This window comes from Mustela lutreola, chromosome 10 (genome assembly GCF_030435805.1).
Source record: "Mustela lutreola isolate mMusLut2 chromosome 10, mMusLut2.pri, whole genome shotgun sequence".
Taxonomy (NCBI): domain Eukaryota; kingdom Metazoa; phylum Chordata; class Mammalia; order Carnivora; family Mustelidae; genus Mustela; species Mustela lutreola.
The window spans coordinates 110,031,486-110,055,419 of NC_081299.1; the positions used below are offsets into that span (position 1 = coordinate 110,031,486).

A 23,934-nucleotide genomic window follows, 5' to 3' on the forward strand; every position below is an offset into this window, starting at 1 on the left:
CAAATTTGCAGTCCCCCCCATAGCTGAAGCCCAGGCCAAATGGCTCTGCTTGCCAGCTTGTGCTGTTGGTCCTGGGTGTGCCTCCTGCAAGACACTCTGACCTTCTCGGCCTTGGCACAGCCCTAAATCAACTCTAAACCTTGGGTGTCCCCAGGAGATATAGCTACCCGTCTAGGCAGTTTCCTGTTTCAGACGTCCATTTTCTAGTCCTGAGCAGGGTAATTCCAAAATGTCTATGCTCCACCCTTGCCATTTAGAGACTAAGGACCTCAGGAAGTATTAAGGGGAAAAGTTGACTGTGGTACAGTATTCGTTCTTAAGGAGGCCTAATGGGCACAATTTAGACAATAAACATTTTGAATATGCAGATCAGGTGCCACGATGCTAGGAATCTAAATTAAAATTCAGGATTTCTTTAGTCAGGTTATAGCAGGGGCTGGCCCCATTTTGTGTTTGTCACAAAGAGGTATTGATTAAATAGCTCTTCTTAGTTCACAGTATCCTAATATTTATTTGTTTATTCAATAAATATGGAAGGTCTGCTATATGCTGAAGTTTATGCCCTAGCCCATTGTTCCTCACAGAGCACACATGTGAGCTGTTATATAATATAGTTTCATGTATTTTACTCAAGTGTAAGATCCTTTTTTTTTTTTTTAAGATTTTTAAAATTTATTTGACACACACAGAGAGAGCACAAGTAGGAAGAGAGCCAGGCAGAGAGAGAGAGGGGAAGCAGGCTCCCAGGACCCTGAGATCATGACCTGAGCCGAAGGCAGAGGCTTTAACCCACTGAGCCACCCCGACACCCCTAAAGTGTGAGATCCTTGATGCCTGGAATTATGTCTTATTCATTTCTGTGTCCCCAATATCAATGAGCACAGTACCTTGCACATAGTAGGGACTCAAGAAATATTTGAATTGAATTATGTTGTGATGCTGTTAAAACGCACTAATAAAACAGCGATACGTAACTTTTTTCTACTGGGCTGAGGCATACATGTCATCATTGTGCAAGTAAGTAAGTACTGAGTGTTAAAAGAGAAGGGTATGTTCATTCCACATGTGACGGAAGACGACTGCAAAACTGGGTGGAGACTTGCTCTGGAAGAAGCACTGTTAATTTTCCTCTGGTCAGTCCAGAATGACCGCGAAGAGTAACTAGAATTTCAGTCTTCTACTTCGAAAGTATTTTCACCCTTCTCACTTTTCCAGAATTACCCGCCTCTTTCTGCTTTTTCCCAAAGGGTTGTACCCAACTGACTCTGCCCCAAAGTCTCAAGAGTCTCTGGACCCCTCCAGCACCGCTCCAAGAACTCTCCAGATCAGAGGCCTCAAAAACACTGGCCAGGAAAACACGGGGTCACGCGCGGGGCAGGCGCCAAACTGGCCAGAGCCAGGGGAGAGGCGCTAAAGGCGGGGCTGCTATGGGGCGGGGCGGGGCCGGGCAGGAGGAGGCCTGGGGGCGGCTTGGGTGTCACCACCAACCCGCTCCGGCCGGAAACTGGCGCTAGTTTCCGGCCGGACGGCCGAAAGCCACCGATCCTGAACCAGCCGCCGGAGTCGGAGTGGCGACGGGGTGTGGAGCAGGCAAAAAACCACTGGGGGAGGCCAGTCCTGATCAGTGCCGTCTGGCTCCAGCTCCTGATCCTGTGCGGAGCAACAGCCGCGGTCGCAGTCTCCGCCACCGCCTCCGCCTCCATCGTCGTCGGGGGAGGGGCCAGCCGGACCCCGGGGTCACAGCCGAGGAATGAGGAGAGGCGGCCGGGCCCCGCGCTCCGCCCCGGCCTAGGGCCTTGCCCCGGGAGTCGCGAGGGTAACGGAGCCCCCTGCCCTGTCACCCTCCCCCCCGTCTGCTCCCGCCCCTCCCGTCTCTTGAGACTCCCAAACTCCGACCCTCTGATCTCCACTGTCCCCCTTCTCCTTTCTGATTATATTTCACCCGGAGCCACCGCCTCCCGGCACCCCCTCCTCGCCCCGACTGTGCCTTGCTTCGTCCCAACCTTTTCCCCGTTACTTCTCCCTTTCACCTGCGTCCCGTGTTCCTCGCTTCCACCCCGGTTCCTGGCTTCTCTTCCTAAGCTGTGCTGGGCAGTTTGGACGGTCGCCCCCTTGTCAGCGAGACTTTCGGGGAGGGATGGTGGAGTTTTAAGGTGGTTAAGAGTGCGGAGCCTGTCCTATCCCTGTAGTAAGATAAAGTTCATTGTAAAGTCTGAGTATAAAAGTGCAACGAAAAGAAAACAAGCTTGTTCTCCCCTGTAGATAGCCAAACTGAGGTGCGTCCAGGAATGGAGGAAGGGAGCGAAAAAGAATGTGTGTGTGTGAGAGAGAGAGAGAGAGAAGAGAGAGAGAGAAAAAGAGAGATCGATTGATTCTAGGGTAGGCTTATGAACTTTAGAAAAAAAGAAAAGTTGCCATGAGCCGATGGAAACTTTAGAAGCTGATGATGAGTAAGCCGGGGGCTGCGTGATCTCACTCCTCTTCTCATAATTACTAGGTTAACGGTGTGGCTCCGGTCGGGATGTAATGGGATTTGTTTACTGGGCCGGCGTATTTTTAGCTTGTCGGCTCACAAGGACCAGAGCTCCGAGTCTCTGAGTCTCCCTGAGTCTCTGACTCTTTCTCCGTCTCCCCGCCCGCCCGCTCCCTCTGTCTCGTCTAGGTAGTCTGTCTAAACTGGGTGGTTCCTCTGGGCACAAAACGGATAGGAAATTAAGTTGAAAGAAGTAGACTGGTGAAATTATATGTAAGAGAGTCTCCGCCACACTCTTCAGGGGGTTTCCTTTCGTAAATGCAAAAGCAAGAATTAGCAGAATTTGTTATTTTACTCATATTTTTATATAAGAATTTATTATTTTCCTCATTTTTATAACTATGTAAAATGCCTTTTAGAACAACCAGAAGCTGGTAATTTTTCAGTCTTTGACTTGTCCTCTATATGTTTAGGAAGTCCTTGAGGAGGTTGGATCCTTTTGTCTTTCAGAATCTGTTTCCAAGGTGGAAAAGGGCAAGAAGAGGTAGTCGTGAGGCTAGTCCAAAAAGATAGCAAATCCTAAGTTTTTAAAAAACATCTAGAAAATTTCTTTCCTAGTGAACGAGACTGCATTTCTTGTGGGGTGGAGAAGACAGCAGGAACAAACTGGGTGACTAGGGAGAATCAAACTTATAATTAAACATTTGCTGTGCATAATTTACAAATGAATACATTATAGACAAACAATTATACTCTTTGTCCTCATTGTTTTTCTGAACAGTTCTTTTAAAGTTTAGGAACCAACCTGCTGTGCTAGTCTATTGCTATTTTGAAGGCTGATCAGAACTGTAAAATAAATGAAATTGATGTTGCTTATCTGGAGTGTGAATGCCAGTCTTGTTCTAATTTCCACTCTTTACCCCGCAAGCCTCAGAGCACCTCCCTGAATAAGTGGCCAGTTACTATGTACTTAGTGATCGCAAATGAATACAAATATTAGCTCATGCTAGGAATAATTGAGAAGGTAAATATGCTGAAAAGATCTTCCAAAACTGGAATAGATTATCTTTCAATTTTTTTTCCATTTCGGATTATCAGCACCTTTCTGCCGATAATTATCCATTAACATGAATAATTTAGAATTGAACAGATATCCACTTTGGGCATTAAGCATTCAAGCAGGAAGGAAAGATGGAAGGAAGATAATTCCCAAACTATTACTAATTTTTTGTTGTTGCCTGACTTATCCCTTTCATTTAATGCCAGAGATTCCCTTGTGAAAAAAAAAAAAATGTAAACCTTTGCCAGGGAAAGGGCTGTCTTCTGACTTGTATAAGGCAGGCTGAACAGTAATGAATGGTAATTTTAGTTGGACTTGGTGGAGTTAGGTCACCAACAACTTGGAAATACTTCCTTAATCTCTTACTTTTGGGGACCCCTGTTGAAAAAAGATTGAATTTGGAGAGTAAGATCAAATTTTTAAAAATCACAATCACCTTCCCTGAGTCTGTTGACTATTAATAATTGTTTTAATTTCTGAGTCAGTGGATGCTGATGTTTTTTTTTTTTTAAGATTATTTATTTATTTGACAGACAAAGATCACAAGTAGGCAGAGAGGGCAGGCAGAGAGAGAGAGAGAGAGGAGGATTTGTTTACTGGGCCGGCGTAACAATGTGCCTTCCCCTTTATATATACCACCTTCCACAGTTGGTAGCAGGCTCCCCGCTGAGCAGAGAGCCTGATGTGGGGCTCTATCCCAAGACCCTGGGATCATGACCTGAGCCAAAGGCAGAGGCTTTAACCCACTGAGCCACTCAGGTGCCCCGGTTGATGCTGATATTAGTGATGTCTGGGAAGTTCTAGTTATATCAATGAGATAAATTAGGGAAGATTTTGGAATCAGCAAAATTTGAAATGGAATTGGAGGCTGTGGATTAGAGTCATAAAGAGGCATGGCCTATGAAGTTAGATAGAACTTGGTTCAAATCTTGATTATGGCATTTACTATGTGACCTTGGACAATTTACTTCTCCATCCTTATTTATAAAATATGTATGAGCATTCAAGCAAATTAAATAGTTATTCTTTGTTAGGAGTATAAGAAAAGAACAGTGTCCCCAGGCAGAAAGTGTATTTATGTCTATTTATATCAACTTCCTCTTACATTTATTATTTGGTGGCTGGTGGGGTGGGAATTGAAGCAGTTGAATAAGTAGGAATAAGCCTAGGGCAGCCTAATAGTCTGCCACTATTCCCATTTCTCAGAAATCGTTGTTTGGGGTTTCGAGATTCAATATATATAACCATATGATGGAGTAACAGTATTAAAAATAAAATTTTGGATTGTTATGGGGGCACTGTGGGCCAGTTGTAAAGTTTTCGAGCTTCTCAAGCATGCTCAAGCATGCCAAGGATCCTGGCAGATCCTTGTGAGGCTCCCTCTTTTACCCAAACATTCATCCCATCAAGGAAGAATTTTGAGAAAGTGCTTCGAATTGTGGCTTCAGCAGCGTCTTCCTATGGAAACTTAGGAACTGTGAAATCTCAACAGCCCCTGATAAATTCAATTAATTAAAATCTGTGTAACTGGAATATAGATGCAGGACAGTTGTGTGAATGCCTGAACTCAGTTGATTTTTTAATATGAGAGAAGAAAGTTTTTTTTTTTTTTTTTAAGATTTATTTATTTGAGAGAGAGAGAGAGAGCGCACCCGCAAGCACGAGCACAAGTGGGAATGGCAGTGGGGGAGGGAGAGAGAATCTCAAGCTGACTCCATACTGAGTGCACACAAGTGCAGAGTCTCACACAGGTCACACATGACCCTGAGATCATGACCTGAGCTGAAACCAAGAGTCAAATGGTCAACTGACTGAGCTACCCAGGTGCCTCTGGGCTTTGTTTTGTTTTTAAGTAAGGAATCTTTGCTGAATAATGATTGAGCATTCTTGTGGATTAAGCTGTCTCCAAGCTCCAGTGACAGGCTTTGGTAAGATAGAAAGGATATAAAGACAAGTGTCCTTGCCTTTGGGACAGGGGTGGGGTTGTGGAAGGTGGTATATATAAAGGGGAAGGCACATTGTTACAAGCTTTAACATTTAGGACACAACATATAAACAGAACCAAGTTTAATGTGCTGCAAATGGAATATGTAAAGGCTAGAAAACTAGAAGTAAGAGAATCTGTGAAATTAATTAGGGAAGATTTCTGAATCATCAAAATTTGAAATGGACTTGGAGGCTGTGGATTAGAGTCATAAGGAGGCATGGCCAATGGAGGTAGAACTTGGTTCAAGTCTGGACTGTGTGATCTTGGACAATTTACTTGTCCATCCTTATCTATGAAATATGTGTGAGCGTTCAAGTAAATGAAATAGCTATTCTGTGTTAAGAGTAAAAGAAACTGAAAGATCTTCCAGGCAAAAAGTATAGAATGTACAGTGTGCAGTGGTGGTATGAATGACTAAGTTGTGTTTGTTGGGGTAATAAATGAGAGGGACTGGAGAGAATGTGGGTGGTAAAATCATGGGTAGAGCAGGCAAGAGGGTGGAGGGGACTCAGAGGCCAGACTCTGTTGGGTGTTCATGGTAGGGTCAATAGAGTCATTGTAGGTCCTTGAACAAAGGATGAATTTAAAAAATGTTGGGCCTTCTGGTCCAGGAACTCAGGGGCAAAGAGTCAGGCAAGCACCGGTACATTGTAACTCTTCGGTTTCTCTTCTGGACCATCTTGGCCTAAAGGGATCATCCAGGAGACAGAGGATTCTTGTAAAGTTTTTGTCTTCACACTTTACTCACTATGCTGAGCTCTGTTTGTGCTTGTCTCACATTGTACTGTGGGCCTGTAGGCTGTGGCTGCCTTATCTTCAAGAGCTTATGGTAAGGACAGTATCATGTTTTAAGGGCATTAACTTCCAGTTATCTCTGTTGTAGGGTACAGTAATGTTAAGTAATTCAGAATTTAATATGAAAATTTCTTGGTTTGAAAATGCATAATTTTCTTAAGCCAGATTTATTTTAATGTTTTGAGGATCATATTGATGTTGAAATGAATCTGTGTTTCTAAGCCTATATTATTACCTGATGGTGAGGAGTGTATATACTGATGGTGAAGAACAGTCAAACTTGGTTTAAAGATTATGCCTCAGAAATCCTGTAAATTGGGTAATTCATTTATGGATAATTAAGACTGGATTATATGAGTATGTTAATGAAGACCAGTTTCTTTTCAAAATCTGTGCAGGTCCATTGTGACCACTTAGGTTGTCTGCCTTATGCCTAAGCGATTTATAAATGATGTCTGTGTTATAGTCAGAGTGAGTGTTTACTCACAGTATCTGGAGGAATCCTATTTTGTTATGTTGCATCGATGAAGATGAAGGTGGCTTTTTCAGAGCACTTGGGCTTTGTAGAGGCTCTTCCAGATAGTGACTCTGCTGAAAAAACTGTCAGGTTTTTCCTCCTGAAATTAAGTTGTTTGAAAATATGGCTAATTTAAAAAAAAAAAAAAAAAGGAATGAGGAGCAGTGTTCACATTTAATAAACAGGATCACATGCTTGTTCTTCCAACCTTGTTCTTTCAGTTGACTTGCTTTCCTTCATCCCTGCCTACCCTCTACCTTCTCACAGTCATTACCAAACTATGTGCTTATGATGTCATGAGCACAGGATTATTATTTACCTCTTGAGTCAGGAGATTGTAGTATTTTTGAGGGGAGATCAGAGGTGGAAGTCAGGAATCTTAATTTATATAGTTTAGTTCAGGATTATTTTCAACTGTGTTTTTTAGGTTTCTGTCTCATCTTTTTATTTCTCTAAGAAATAGTTTTGGATAGAAAAAATTACTGAGCTATTATTTTTGGTGACCTGCGTTGAGTTCAATTTTATGTTAGGTAATGTGGAGGATTAGGAAAAATGATTTTGTGCCTTTGAGGCGTTTACAGTCTAGTTGGGAATAAGGAGTATAGGAAGGAGTGAATACCTATTAAACCTCTAATATGCCAGACAAAGAAAAAAAAGAAGAAGAAAATGAGAAATTATATTATCGATTGCACAGTATAGATCTCATATTGTATGTCTTTGGGGACAAGAGCACTCAGGTAGTTAGGAGTGCTATCACAGAGGAATTGTAACTTACTTCAGATCTTAAAAAAATAAAATTGTATCAAGTACAAGGGGTGAAGATGAAGCAGATAACAACAACAACAACAAAGTCATTTCATTTTGGAGCTGAGAAGGATCAAGCAAAAGCCTGGACTAGGCTTGGGTGTTCCTGGGGCAGTGATGAGACTGACCTGAGCAGGTTGGTTTAGTTGGTTTGGAGCTGTGTTTTAGAGGGGTCTTAAAAGGCAGGCTTATAAATTGAGATTTTTAAATCATAGAAAATAGTGAACCACTGTGAATTTTTGAGGATAGTAATAGCAATATGATGATAGTAGAAACAGGTGGGCCGGGAGGGAAGGGAGATTGGCTCCTTGGGTGTATGAGGTGATGAAACCTGAGCTAGAGTTGGGGTGTGGGTTGAGATAAGTAGAGAAAGAGGGAAAAAGAGATTGTTAAGTAAAAATTAAAGTCAGTGACGACTAGATGTAGCCAATGAAGGAGAGTGATCCATCAAGTATGACTTTAACATTTTAAGCTCGGGTTTCTGAGACATTAAGATCAGGAAATTAGGAAGAATTCCTCATTTTTTAGGGGAATTTGATGAGTTCAGTTTGAAAGGTATTGAATGTGAAGTAGGAATGAAACACCCAAGAGAAAGCTGACCCATTTGTTAGATGAACCTGAAGCTGGTGGAGAGTAGAGGCAGGGGTTAGTATTTTTGGAAGCGCGGTTTTGTGGCTCCTCAGCATGGATGTGGGAGCTGTAGCCAAGGGAATGAATAAGCTCTCTGATGACTAGAGTTTAGGGAAAGAGCAAAAGACTGGGGATAGTGGTAGAGTGATAGACACTATTCTACACTCTTCGGGCCATCTTAATTGACTTCTTCTTTGTCCTTTCTCATTTTCTGTTCCTTTCCTCCCAATGCCAGCAAACCTCCCTTGAATGTCTCTTTCTGTCATAGGCTCTGAGGAAACAGATGAGTCAGACAAGGTCTCTACCTACAGGGAGTTATGGGCCCAGGGGGAGGAGACAGATGCATAAATATATAGATGTCATGAAGTGTGGCTGTTGTTGAGATAGAAGTATGTAGGGGGGATGGTAGGGACCTAAAGGTCAGTTCTGCCTTGGGCGTGCAGAGGTTGGAAAGTGCCTCCGAGAAGAGATGACATTTGAGATGAGTCTTGAAAGAGGAGTTAAGGGTGTAGCCTACGGAAGACAGGGAGAAGTACACTCCAGGCTGAGAAAACAACATGAGTAAAAGCTTAAAGGAACGAAACAGCCAGACTTCTTCAGGTAACTTTTAAGTAATGATTGTGGCTGGAGGACAGGGTTGGAGGGCAGGGATAAGGCTGGAGAAGGAGTTAAGGCTGATCATGGACAGCTTTAGCTTGTGCTCCAGTATGATGAGCATTTCAGGGTTTTTAAGCATTGAGTGGAGAATTAAGTTTCACGTTGTAGAAAGATTATTTTGTCAGTGGTGTAGGGCATACATTGGAGAGGAACAGAGCAAAAGGCTTTTTAAGTACCTTTATTATGCTTAACAGTAACAGTTCTTATTGAGTGCTGGTATTTGTAGACTCATGGAATCAGAGAACTATAGGGACTGTTTTAGTCTCCCATTCATTTTCAGAGGACATACCTGAGATTTACTCAGGGTCACAGAAGTAGTTTTGTGATAGCGTCTGGAATTCCATTTCCAGTGGCTATAATGTGGTTGGAGATTAATAAATATCATTTCACCTCGCTGATCCTCTGTGTCCCATTCCAGTGTTTGTTACATCCTGCTACTCCTCATTGTGCTAGAAGACATTCCATTCCATTGTTGTTTTTACCAGTCCGAAGTGAATGGTGGCATTTTCCCAGGTCTGAATGAGGAAGATCTGCCCTGAGAGTACCTCAGGGAATAGGGCTTTTGAGCTGAGGCAGTTGGGTGCCCTGGAGGGGAGTGAATAGGATGATAGGGTTATTCATCTTTAATGATGCAGATATAGAAGAATGTCAAGTTATTTATTTTACTGAATGTGCAGATGTAATTATCTCTCTTGCTAAGTTCCCTTCAAGTTCTTTAAAACTTAATTTTAAATTGTGCCAGTGAAATTTTGGTAGAAGAAATAAATTGGTTATTCACAAAAAGGATATTTATCTTAAAAAACAAGATTTGTTTATTACACTTGTATTCTAAGTCTTCCTTTCCTGTGTTTTTAATTTTATTGGAGATATATATATATCTCCAATTTTATATATACATTTTATATACAATTATATATATAAATTATATATACATTATATATATATAATACGTATATATACGTGTATATATATATATTTATATATATATATATATATATATATATATATATTTTTTTTTTTTTTTAAAGCAAGCACTTGGCCCAACCTGGGGCCTGAACTCATGACACCCAGATCAAGAGTTGCATGTTCTACCGACTGAGCCAGCCAGGTGCCCCTTCATTGGGTTTTCATGAAGGGAAATTGTTTGGATTTGAAGTGCTAACTTTAAACTTGGGTTTTACGCTTTAGTCATTTTGCTGGAGAAGAACAGGACAGGATAGAAGGATATCTTAGAGATTCTTAGACTCCCCTGAGGAAAGTTGGGACACAAGGGGGTGTGGAAGGATGGGTACCTTTCTTTTTTTTTTTTAAGTTTTTAAAAATTTATTTGACAGAGAGAGAGATCACAAGTGGGCGGAGAGGCAGGCAGAGAGAGAAGGGGAAGCAGGGTGCCCGCTGAGCAGAGAGCCAGATGCCGGCCTGATTCCAGGACCCTGAGACCATGAACTGAGCTGAAGGCAGCGGCTTAACCCCCTAAGTGACCCAGGCGCCCTGGGATGGGTACCTTTCACTGATAAGTCTTCCTCAAAACTTAACTGAGTTATGATTTCTTTACTCTTTGCTCTGGGCTCTGTCCACATCTTCTTCAGAGATGGGCCTTAGTTTGGAAACTATCCACTTTAGCAGAATTGCCAATTCTTAATTCTTTCTCAAGTGGGCAAGGGTACATTTTGTTTTTGTTTGTGAGTGTTTTGGGGAGAGGAGGGGAGAGAGGAGGCACGGAATAACTACTCACAGTGAGTCTTTATCAGAATTCCTATGTATCTGGAAGTTTTCTTGGCTTTTTTGGGGGAGGTCGGGGGGGCGATGACTTTGTTACACTGGCATTTATGTTGCGTCGGATCGTGGTTATCGCTCCCCTCGGATATCTGATTTAGGATGGCAGTAAGAACTTACTTCTTGTCCATATCTGTCAGACTTCACCCCACCCTGTTCTGAGTACCCTCTGTGCACTCTCTGAGGGATATGAAAGATCTTGTTCTGTTGAAAGCTGAACTAATCAAGTGTTACCTGAAAGTTTGGGGGAACCATGTTGCTCCTCCTGACTGTTATTTTTGGGTTAGTGATTCCACTATTTTTCTATTCACCTGGCCCTTTCTTAATTTTAAAATTTTGAATAATAAGATATTTTGAATATTTAGAAAAGTCAAGGGGAGAAAAAATCCCAACATTTTGAGCACCTAACCCAAATTTAATGGATATTAACATTTTGTCATACTTGTCTTAGATCTCTAACTCTGTTTAAGATATAATGTTAAATATAGCTAAGTCCTACTATGCTTCCTTTCCCCTTTCCTCTTTCTTGGGAAATGACTACTGGTCTGATTTACTATCTGTCATTCAATTCCATGTTTTATACTTTTTTTTTATATATTATGTATACACAAACAACATATAGTTTTGAAATCTTACATAAACAGAATTGTATTGTATGTATCCTTTTGCAGTTTTTTCCTCAGCATTTTTTTTTCAGATATGTCTTCATGTAGCTCTAATTTACTTAATCATCTAATCTTTAAGTCTCTTACCTCCATTGCCCTTTTCACTTGTCCTGTTAAAAAATATCCTACCTATCAAAGTCCCCGTTTAAGTCATATTGTCCATAAAAACTTTTCCGATTTTTTTTTCCAACAGGATGTGATCTTTCCCACTTCTGAATTCTATCATTTTATTCATACTTGTCTGTTTGTAGTTGTATATTTTTGTGTTTTTGTTATTTGTGCCCTTCGGATGCCATTTCTACTACACTATGAGCTCCTGGAATTTCTTTTATCTTCTGTGTCTCTCCTGGGGCTTGCCACAATAACTTATACATGGTAGGCATTTAGTCACTATTAGTGACTAAATGGTTAATCAATGAATTAAAAAATAAAAATAAAAAAGAAATCCTTTGCACTGATGAACTGTTAGTTATGAGCATGATAATGGCCCCATTAAAATAGAGCTTATAAAGAAATATTCAGCAATGAAAATTAAATAAAATGCACATAATTGTCGAGAGTAGTCAAGACTAACTTCTTGCAAGAGATGAGCAAACATTCCCTGAGAAATGAAATGGGAATTGATTGGTGATATCATCCAATGAGGAAACTCCTGGGAATTGATCCTGATGGCATTTGTGAGGCGCTGCTCTCCTGTGGCCAGACTCATTTCACTAGCTATCAAATTCTGCTGTTGTCATCAAGGTCTTGACACCCTCACTGGCCATGGGATACTGGTGTTGAGAAAAAGCAGCCTTTCTCCTTTCTGTTCACTTCATAAACACTGCTGGGAACCAGGAATTCTTTGGTACCTAAAGAAGAAAGCCTAATAGACACATTTGTACATATGTATGTATATATGTACATATATGTTTAACACTTGCTTTTTTTTATTGAAACCAGATTGTATCTCCGCAGAATATTTTCATTCTAGAAGGTACAGTCCCAATATAACATTATTTCGGCCTCACAGAAGCTCTTCCCTCACTTGCCAAGTAGAAATTAAATATTAAGTGGAACTATATGAAATTGCAGTTTTGTAGGCAAAAGCAGTCAAATACTTTTGTATTTGCAGTTTTGTATGGTTAAACCATATTCATCCAGTCTTGATTTTCTCTTGGCGTTCTGCAGAACATTATCATGGACCTTTTCAAGGTGGATAATCCCAAATCCATTTATAATTCTAAAATGCATTTCTGAACTTTAATTTGTAACCAGTTTTTTTTTTTTTTTTTTTTTTTTGTAGTTATCTTAAGCTTCAAGTTTTTTGTAAAATGTTTGTATTTCTCAGCACATATTTAGTAGATACTGGAGAAGGTTGTCGGGGACTCTGTGAGGACTGTAGGCCAGAGATAAGCCTGTAATGAAAACTTTTGCTATCAGTAGCTGCATATAATGGATTGAGTTGGCTTTAAGGAGCATTCAGTTTCTTTGAGTTGAACCTCCAGCCCGAACTTCCTGCCACCCCCATATCGTCTCTTTAAGTCTTATAAGGGAGATCGGTGGTGGGGAAAAACTATGGAAGAGAAAATTACCTGATTTTATTACCTGACCCTTGATTTTATTTGGAGGCTTAATAGGGAAGATGGTATGAGCCCTAGCTCCTGGCACCAGCCTCTTACTTTATGGTTCCCTAAGCAGTTCTTAGGTTAAGGGGACCTTGGGGTGTGGGGTGGGGTGTGGGTGGGGGTAGTTGAGAGTGAAACAACAAAGAGATAGTGGGAGTTAGCAGATACTGTGGAATAGGATTGGGGAACAGGAATGGAAAATGGGGATAGGTATAAAAATTTAAAGAGGCTGTTTCTTCTCATCCTTCAAAACATGGCTTAGAAGTCTTTCTAACCCTTGTACCTTAACTATATCAAACTTATATCCAGGCTACACACCTGTTTGGAAAACATCATATATAGAATTTAGCTTTGAACATAACAGTTTTGTGTTCTAAAATAGTTCTTTGAAAAGTCAGGGTCATTTAAAATGAGTTGGTCTACTGTTGTCTTTTGAATCATTAATAACTCTGAGCCTTTAGTAAGTCCTGGTCTTTATGCGAAGATAGTCTCATGTGAATAACGAGAAAGACAATGGGAAAATATCACACTGCTAACAAAAATATTTTAGACAGCAAGTTCTTATTTATTTTAAAAACTTACCTGCTCTTATAAATTCCTTTGTGAGTATTTGCTTTCATTTTCTTTGAACAAAGAGCTCACTTGGCTGAGTGTTAGACTATTCATTTTCTGAAAATCTCCGTCAGCACTAAGAATGAAATGATCTGACATGAAGAATACTTGGTCCGTTTTTGATGACTCTGGGTAGAGACTTCTCAAACTCCTCAGAATTCTGAAAATAGAATTTGAAAGTTAGACTTAATATTTGCTGCATCCTGGTTTCTTTGGTTGCCTAAAATAAATTCCTAGCTATTTGGCACAAGGTGACCTCTTGTTTTAACAACATTAAGTTCCTTCTCTCTCACATCATCTTTGAAGTTTTTTGTAATATGCTAGTTCATTATGGAAATTGAGATAAGAAAATCATCTACATAAATTTCTCTTGTTGTTTGCTGCCAGCTTGAGACTATAAATTCCTTTCTACTGAATACCTGCTGTGTACCAGAATTTGGACAACATGCTCTAAGGAGATGCTAAGGAAGTACTACCCAGCAAATAAACTAAACAAGTAGTAGGAGAATTGGCCCCTTGGGAATTTGTATTCTGTGTTAAATGGGAAATAGTTACATATACATAAATAGATATATAGAAAAAAAGAAATATGAGAAACAAATATAACTATGGAGTAGTATGTATACTATCTAGTATATACTAGTAGATACTATCTAGTATCTAGATATCTATCTAGTATCTAGATAGATATATAGATACTAGTATATACTATTTAGTATAGATACTAGATAGATATCTAGATATACTAGATATCTAGTATATCTAGATATCTAGATATAGATATATAGATACTAGATAGTATCTACTAGTATATACTACTATATACATACAGTGTTTTAGAACTGAAGGGAAATTTACATATTATCATTTTCTAGATAAGGAAAATGAGGCCCAGAAAGTTTGACTTGTCCAAGGTAGTAGTTACTCTAAACAGCAAACATTTTTTTTTTTAAAGATTTTATTTATTTATTCGACAGAGATCACAAGTAGGCAGAGAGGAAGGCAGAGAGAGAGGAGGAAGCAGGCTCCCTGCTGAGCAGAGAGCCCGATGCGGGACTCGATCCCAGGACCCTGAGATCATGACCTGAGCCGAAGGCAGCGGCTTAACCCACTGAGCCACCCAGGCGCCCTAAACAGCAAACATTTTATTGAATATTTGCTCTCTGAAAATTTAGGCTTCAGTAAACAAAGAGTTAAAGTCATGAAGAACTTAATTAGTTGTGAAGACTGCATTATTTGCGTAAAAAGATGAATAATAATACGAAGTCATGGATACAAAGTGTCAAGTGAGGAGTACAGTTGTCAGAATTACTTTTTTTTTTTTTTTTAAGTAAGCTCTGTTACCTATGAGGGGCTTGAAGTCATGACCCTGAGATCAAGGGTCGCATGATGTGTACCAACTGAGCATGCCAGGTGCCCCAGTAATTATATAGACGTTTAGAGGGAATGGGTAGGGGAAAATTTTATACTTAGGCTAATCTAGATCTTAGTGAAGAGAGGAGACTAGGTAAGTTCAGAGGGCTAGGCGTGAGAACAGTGAGCATTCAGAAAGCATTTAAGGCATGAGAACAGTGAACTATGCCTGCTTTGTTTTGAGGGTAGAGAAAGTAGACAAGCAACAAGATTAATAAAGTTGGAGAGTTAGGTAAATAGGAGAGGGCCTTAAATCTAAGGCAGAAGAATTTGGTTTATACTTACAGTGAAAAATCACCAAGCACAGAACTTTATATGTAAATGAGTATTTTAGGAAAATGAATTTCAGCTGTGCAGTGTAAAGTGGAAGAAGACCAGGTAGAGCAGTTATGATAGTCCTGGGGGAAGGAGTCTCTACAGGGGTTAGAGTAATGGAGAGAGAAAGGAGAGTCCAGTGATTTGAAGAAAAGTAAATAGAATTTGGTAACTGCTTTTTTTTTTTTTTAAAGATTTTATTTATTTATTTGACAGAGAGTACAAGTAGGCAGAGCGGCAGGCAGAGAGAGAGGGAGAAGCAGGCTCTCCACTGAGCAGGGAGCCCAGTGTGGGACTTGATCCCAGAACCCTGGGATCGTGACCTGAGCCAAAGGCAGACGCTTAACTGACTGAACCACCCAAGCGCCCCTGGTAACTGCGTTTATAGAAGAGTAGATAATAACAATGCGTGTGTTCTGTGTTCTCCATCTGGGTTGTAGCAGTAAAGGAGCTGGGTTTGGCTGGTTTCTAATGCATCTGCTCTTCAAAGGGATGCTTCGGTGGAAGCCTTTCAAGAGCCCTGAGTCTAGCCCAACATTCTCAGGTGATACTGAATACATAGTTTAAATGACCGGTTTAAGTTTGCACACGTCCTAAGTTAGTAGAACTTGGTGTAGAGCCCATTCTTTTGACTCTTGGCCAGTGCTCTATTATATCCTATTGCTTAAGAGGAGATGAGACAAGTGGTTAAAAACACAGAGGAAGATGCCTGGGAAGTGAAATGCGAAGTTGAAGAGCACATCATGATGAGGTTTACCCACAAGCCGTTTCAGTTCTCTTAGGTTTTCCTTATCTTCAGACAGTAAATGTGTATATTGTCGGGCTCATGAGGCAACAGTGACCCGAGTTCCTTAGAGCTGTCTTCTCACATTCAGTTCTTCGTAGTCAAGGAAAAAGATTCCTTCCGATTTTGGATTTAATTGCATATATTCTCTGATTCCCAATTTTGAAGTGAAATGCCTTTTCCTCTGCATGTAGATAGGTTGCTGTGGTTACAGGCTGTAGGTGAGGTAGCCTCAAAAGAAAAGGCCCCATCAGTCTTTTTGGAGTAAAAGGAGGAGGAGAGTTTTGGACCCAAATCTTTCAAGCTAATTTACCGTGTCAGCAGTTAAGAACAATTTAGTTACACAGATCTTATTACCTAAAAAGGTTGGTAAATACTGTGAATCAATAGAGTGTTTTCGCTAATGGGAAGTTTTTGGAGAATTAAATAGCCTTATAAAAAATCCTTTATATTTGGTTTTTAAATACATAGTCTGGTTTATTTAAGATGTAACTCAGTCTCACTTCTTTTCCCTTCTGTTTTCCTTTCCTTCCCTTTTCTTTCCCTTTTCTTATTCTGCCGGGCTTGTATCTGGTATTAACAGATAACCTGAAGACTCAAAATAGCGTTATCTGGATCAACTAACATTTATTATGTACCTACTACAAGGGTCTCTTATTTAATTTCATCTGCTAAGATGAAATATTCCTAGATTTTATGACTAGGGCCCTAGTAGTAAACATTTTCCAACACTGGGGTTCTATAGTTCTTACCCCATTTTAATCCTTGCCACGACTCTTCTGTTATTAACTTCTGACCTGGCTGGGAAGTAAAGGGAAGAAAACTTTACTCTTTAATAGTGAGACCCTACCATGAGTTATACTAAGTACTTTATATATCACCTCACTTAATACTCATAACTGTTCAATAAGGTAGAAACTCTTGTACCTGTTTACAGATTAATTCATCTAAAATATTTATTACTGTTAATAAAGATATTTACCAATTCAGCCAAGATACTTAAGTATTGTTGAAATTGCTCAGGATATCACAGTGACTATCAGATGAGGTCCCTGCTAAGGCACAGAGAAGTTAAATAACTTGTCCAAGGTCACACAGCAAGATAGTGACAAAGCTAAGATTTACATACAGATCTGGTGAATTTCAGAGGGAATGTATGCAACTACTCTAACATGCTGCCATTTATATATATTGCATGTTCTCTGTGATTACTTAAATAAATCAAGTTATAAAGATGGGTGCTACTCCCAGTATTTCTTTGTTTAAAAAATTTCTCCATGGGGTGCCAGGTGGCTCAGTCTGTTAAGCTTCATTGTCTACCTTTGGCTCAGGTCATGATCCCAGGGTCCTGGGATAGAGCCCTGTGTTGGGCTCCCTGCTCAGCAGGGAGTCTGCTTCTCCCTCTGCCCCTCTTCACTACTCGTATGCTCTCTCTCTCTAACAAATAAAATGTTAAAAAAAAAAAAATCAAGGGATCTTTACATAATTAAAAAAACAAAAAGGCTTTTCATGAGTCCAAGAAAGAAATCTGTTGGTGCTGACAAGCACACCTGCCAAATAATGCTTCTCACTTCCCCTCCCTTCTCCCCATTCCCTCTCCACTTGCTCATACCTCGGTATAAACTGGACGGTGTAACCTTCCTTGGCATGTGGATGTGTTTGTGTTTTGAGGACTGGGAGAGTTTTGTTTGTTTCCTTGGCTTCCTGAATGTTCCTTGCCCACTTGCAAGTGCTTTCTTGTAGCATGATGGTGAGTAATGTGTTGTTAACGTTGTAATGTGGTCATACCAGTTGGAATATTTTTTTTCCTTTTTCTACCAGTTATCTCTGATGAGTATGTGAGTAAGGACTCTTGGGTCAGACTTGTCTTCTGCAGTTCATTCAAATAGAGAAGACTTTCTGTATTCAGAGGACCAGAAAATAGTCTTGAGGTTGGGAAGACTTAAAATCCAGTGTCTGGGGTGCCTGCATGGCTCACTTGGTTAAGCGTCTGCCTTTGGCTCAGGTCATGATCCTGGAGTTCTAAGATCAAGCCCCACATTGGACTCCATGCTCAGCGGGATTCTGCTTCTCCCTCTCCCTCTGCTCCCCGCCCGGCTCGTGTTCTCTCTCTTGCTCTCTCTCTCAAATAAATAAAATCTTAAAAAAAAAAATCCAGTGTTGTCTGAACAGCTGAAATTCAGTTTATGGGGCAGCTCAGTCAGTTAGCATCTGCCTTTGGCTTGGGTCATGATCTCAGGGTTTTGGGGTCGGCCCCACACAGAGCTCTCTGCTTAGCAGTGAGTCTGCTTCTCCCTCTCCCTCTGTGATCTCTCTCACTTTTGCTCTCTTCCGAATAAATAAATGAAATCTTTTTAAAAAATCCAGTTTTGTTAGTATTCTAGGTCTATTCCTTAGCTAGTGTGATCCAAGAGAGTTACTTGTTTTTGATTATGTCCATTATCACCATGTGCCATATCTCGGATGAACCGTGTTTGTTTTGGAGTTAGGAGCTTAAAAATAGGCACACAGGTTTTGTGGTAAGCATTACTTAGTAGAAGCACTAAAAATGCTTAGGTCTGTGAGACTGAGAAGCTGAGTTCTAGTTGCATTCTAGGGATTTATTAGGTGGGATCGAGGTAGTTAGTGGTAGAACTAGTGGGTTTTAGGGACCTAGGTCAGTTAAGGATTGGGATTTAGTCTTATCTGTGCATGACACATAAGGTTAATGAGGTGATTTATGTGGATGTGTCTAACCTAGTGCTTAGTACTTGATTGGTACAGAGTAAATATTAGTTAAATCTTTAAAGATACTTGAATGGTGAGTGTTGTCAGCTTGTCATTCTAGGGCAGCTTTCTCATCATTAGCTATTCCTTCTTTAGAATAATATGTATTGATCATTTAACTGTGGGGAAACATTTGGAAATGGGATTGGGGTATCGAAGATTTATATCAAATCCTTGCTGAAACTGTGGTCTTAACATATACAAATTGAAATCAGTTAGACCTAATTTAAAGGGAGGTTCGTGATTTTGCTTTGTTAGGGTCAATCCTATGCTTTTTTGATAGAAATAGATTCTCAATCCTGTGGTAGAGTTGAAAGTGCTTGTTTTTCTATTCCAGTTAAACTCGATTTGGTTTTTGATATTTGAGATATTTGGCCTATGATGTTTCCTTTTATCCTCTGCATTTTTTTCAGTGATGTAATATATTTGAAGGTATTTTGTGAACTCCAGAGCTGGCATTTGTTAACACCACCACCACTACCAGAGAATGTGAAAATAAAATAATGTTAAAAAGATCAATGGGATAGGACTCATTCTAACGATGGTTGGTTTCCTGGAGTAATTTCAAGGAGAAAACCTCAGAGGACGACTTGTGTACTAATTCATACCTTTTGTGCTTTTTGTGGAAGGGAAAAGGAAAAGCAGAGACTCGTCACCCTGAAAACTTGGCCTGGGGCTATGTGATCATGAAGGGTTGCCTATAGTACTTAGATATACACTCTTGTGGCAACATAAACAGGATTTGTCATATGTTTGACATAGTCCATTCTACTGGAAGCATCTGTCTATATAGGAAACAACTCCTTCCAGTTCATTGATGAGATCAACTATATTCTGTTACTATGGATCCTATATTGATAAAATGTACCAGTCTAGGACAGTATGGCCTTCTAGAGTGGTTAAGATTAAGGAAACAGTGCCTTTGACCAAAATATTTGGCTAGGTGTTACCATCAAAATCCCTTAGAGTCAACCTCTGATGATTGGCATTCTTGGAGAAGAACATGTGATTTCAATAATTCAGAAGAGCAAGTTACTCAGTAAATTTTTTTTTAAGTATTTTATTTATTTATTTGACAGAGATAGAGAGTAGATCACAAGTAGGCAGAGAGGTAGGCAGAGAGATGGGGGAAGCAGGCTCCCCACTGAGCAGAGAGCCTTATGCGGGGCTCTATCCCAGGACCCTGAGATCATGACCCGAGCTGAAGGCAGAGGCTTAACCCACTGAGTCACCCAGGCGCCCTGTTCAGTAAATTTTGAAAAGACTCTTACTTTTAAAAGTTTACTCTTAATCTTTTTCTGTCACCAGTGCCTGGAACTCAATAATCTGTGTTAAATAAAGGAAGTTAACCAATACCTATCTTGGGGTTTTCTCTGGAATCAGCCTGTTTAGATGAACTTCTAGAAAGTAGGGACAGTTTACTGGGTTATGCATCCCCTTCACTTAGCAGCCTGCCTGGCTTGGAGTAGGTCCTTACTAAGTGCTTACTGAATGATTGAGTCAGGAAGTTCAGGTTTCATTAGGGGAGAATTGCAGTGACCGGTGCTATTGTGCTGATGGTGGCCCTTCCTAAGAGGAAGAAGAGATATAGCTTTCCCACAAATCAACATGAATCAAAGTGAATGTGAGGAAAGTGATTGCTTTGATGATGCGGGCATTTTATTTACTCTTTCGGACAGGAAGAGGTCATGTGTTGAAAGTTGATGCTTTATTTCTCTCTTGGTTTTTATTTTATGTTGGATTCTATTTAAAATTTAGTAATTGCTGTGATTCCATAATGGCATATGAGAACTATATTATAGCTTCAGACTATCAATAGAAAAGAAAAAGAAAAATCTATCCCTTTGTCACACTTAATTTAATCCTACCCTCTTGCTACACAACTTCCGACCTCGAGTATAGTGCTAGAAGAATATTTCCAAATCCAGTTTATATCTTTATAGTGGTGATGAGTCAAACAAAAATGGGGATTTGATTTTAGCATGCCTTCATGACCATCTGTATAGATGATTTCCCTTAATATGGTTTGCTTAAGTGATTAAATTTCCTAATTATGCATCTTTTTCTTTGGTACACATCTGTAGAAGTAACAGATTTATCTGGGTGGCAGGAAGAAAGAAGTTTTCATAGATAAATCCACAAAATAGATCACATGGAGAACTGAAAGTCATCGATACATGTCAAGTCAGGTAAAGATTGCTAGAATTGGAGTCAAGAGGGGTGCCTGGGTGGCTCAGTACATTAAGTATCTGACTCTTGTTTTTAGCTCAGGTCATGGTCTCATGGGTCAAGGGATTAAGCCCCGCTTTGGATTCCATGTTTAATGGGGAGAAGATGAAGGTCTGCTTAAAGATTCTCTCCCTTTCTGCCCTTTGCCCCACTCTTGTGCACACATAAGCTTTCTCGTTCTCTTTAAAATAAATAAATATCTAGAGAGAAAAAAAAGAATAGTAGTCAACAGATTTATGTTCTATTACGCAGTTCTAGTTAGCCCTGTGACTTTGGGCAAGCCACTTAATGTCACTCACCTGGTTCCCAGGGTTCTCCTCTGCAATTTGAGGGTGTGGAATGAAGTAATCTCCTGGTTCTACATACAATTCTCCATAATTCCAGATAATGTCTATAATTCCAAAGTGCCAAACAAGGAAAAATAAGCTGACTTTCTGCATCTCACCACCAGGCTTGTTCCACATTAGTCCGAAATGTAAAAATAGAAGTGTTCCCAGTCTGTGTTCCCAGATAGACTAGAAGTCAGATTATATTATATTCTTATAACTAATTTTATGTGCTTAAATATAAGAGGCATGGTTTCTTTTATTTATTTTAAATTTTATTTATTTGTGAGAAGAGAGCACAGGGAGGGGAGCAAAGGGGGAAGGAGAGGGACAAGTAGACTCTGCACTGAAAGTGGTTTAAAAGGTCTTTTTTGTTTTGTTTTAAGATTTTATTTATTTATTTGACAGATGGAGATCACAGAGAAGCAGGCAGAGAGAGAGGAGAAAGCAGGCTCCCCGCTGAGCAGAGAGCCCGATGCGGGGCTCGATCCTAGGACCCTGGGATCATGACCTGAGCCGAAGGCAGAGGCTTTAACCCACTGAGCCACCCAGGCGCCCCTAAAAGTTTTTTTTTTTTTTTTTTTTTTTTTTTTGTAAAGAAAGAGAGAGTGCACGGTGGTGGGGGTGGAGTGGTGCAGAGAGAAGAGAGAGAGAGTCTTAAGCAGGCTCCATGCTGGGTGTCTCAACCTTGAGATCCAAGACCTGAACCTAAGAAATCAAGAGTCGAATGCTTATAACTGAGCCACTCAGGCACCCACGGTTCGGTTACTATTGGGATGCCCGGGTGGCTCAGTCGGTTAAGCATCTGCTATCAGATCAGGTCATGATCCCAGGGTCCTAGGATCGAGTCCCACATCTTCTGCATCAGCCTCCTTGTTCGGCGGGGAGCTTGCTTCTCCCTCTGCTCTACCTGCCGCTCCCCCTGCTTGTGTTCTCTCTCTCTGACAAATAAATAAACTCTTTAAAAACAAAATAAAGAAGAATTATTACCACCAATGGCACAACCTATACAGATGAAGGAGACCCAAAATTATTTGGGTCTCAAAATATCCTGGGCTGGATTTTCTAATTCTTAACTCTAACCTAGAAATAGAAATGTATTTGTAGGGGCACCTGGGTGGCTCAGTGGGTTAAAGCCTCTGCCTTCAGCTCAGGTCATGATCCCAGGGTCCTGGGATCGAGCCCCGCATCGGGCTCTCTGCTCAGCGGCAAGCCTGCTTCCCCCCTCTCACTCTGCCTGCCTCTCTGCCTACTAGTGATCTCTGTCTGTCAAATAAATAAATAAAATATTAAAAAAAAAAAAAAAAGAAATGTATTTGTATTGGTGGAGTTGGTGGGGAGGATGGGGTTAGTAGTGTGGATGAATATGGATAGTATTTTTAAAAGCAAAATAATAATTTCTTATTCTGTGGAGTTTGCATGCGTAGAGCAATTTGATTTTGTCATAAGTCCCTGTAGAACTAATATAAACCCTGTATTTAAATTCAGGATACCTAGGTCCAAGCTCCTTGCTACCTGGGGATCATTTAAGCTTTGTAAGCTTCTGTATGCATGTATTTTCCATCAGAAAAGAGGGGGTTAGAGGGGCGCCTGGGTGGCTCAGTTGGTTAAGCAGCTGCCTTCCACTCAGGTCATGATCCCAGCGTCCTGGGATCGAGTCCCACATTGGGCTTCTTGCTCAGCAGGGAGCCTGCTTCTCCCTCTGCCTTTGCCTGCCTGTGCTCACTCTCTCTCTCTCTCTCTCTCTCACAAATAAATAAATAAAATCTTAAAAAAAGAAATCTCAAAAAGAGTATTTAATTTTTAGAATTCTTATTAAATGAGGCCTTATTTGTGAAAGTGCTTTAAAAACAGAAATTACAACAAAAGAAGCTATTTTTACTGAACAGACAGGTGTACAGATATATTTGCATAGACCTTGATTATGTGTATCCAGGGGGTGAATGATGACATTTGAAACCAGTAAATAATTCACAAGCCTATTTTAGATATAGATTAGCTCTCAGTCATCCATACACATGGGCTAGCTTGAATAATTTAGAATGACAAATATTTGTTACACATCTACTATGTGCCAAGCAATTTTTTAGGCCTGTTTAGAATTTTTTTAAGTATAAAAGAAAGGTGCCAACCTCAAGGATCTTAATTCTTTTTAGAATGTATCTTGATTTCCATCTTGATGATCTCTTACACATCCTTTAAGATCCAGTTTGAGAAACCTTCCTAACCCATCCAGGTAAACTAGTTCTTAAACCTTTTCCTACCCCACTGGGGATGAATAACATGTTTAGGTTTCTCCCAGCAGACTGGAGTGCCCCGAAGGTAGGACTCTTGGCTTCTCTTCATTTGTATCTCTAAGGCCCTAGGGCAGTGCCTGGTACATGGTGGACCCAGTAAATGTTGATTGAAGGACGGATAATCAGATTGGAGAGATAAGATGCTAGTATCAGGAAGGCCAACTAATATTACAAGGCAGTATATGATAACAGGAAGTGAATTTTGCACATACGGGGCCTAG

The 23,934-nt window shown here is 40.3% G+C and overlaps 1 protein-coding gene across 1 annotated transcript in view; it reads left to right on the top strand.

The window, feature by feature from the left end:
* Positions 1-1,497: 1,497 nt before the first annotated feature.
* The window catches only part of OTUD7B (OTU deubiquitinase 7B), a 57,611-nt gene continuing 35,174 nt past the window's right edge, over positions 1,498-23,934 (top strand). Inside the window, exon 1 of the mRNA XM_059135074.1 lies at positions 1,498-1,816. The gene's annotated coding sequence lies outside the window, so the exon portion shown is untranslated. The remainder of the gene's footprint in view (positions 1,817-23,934) is intronic.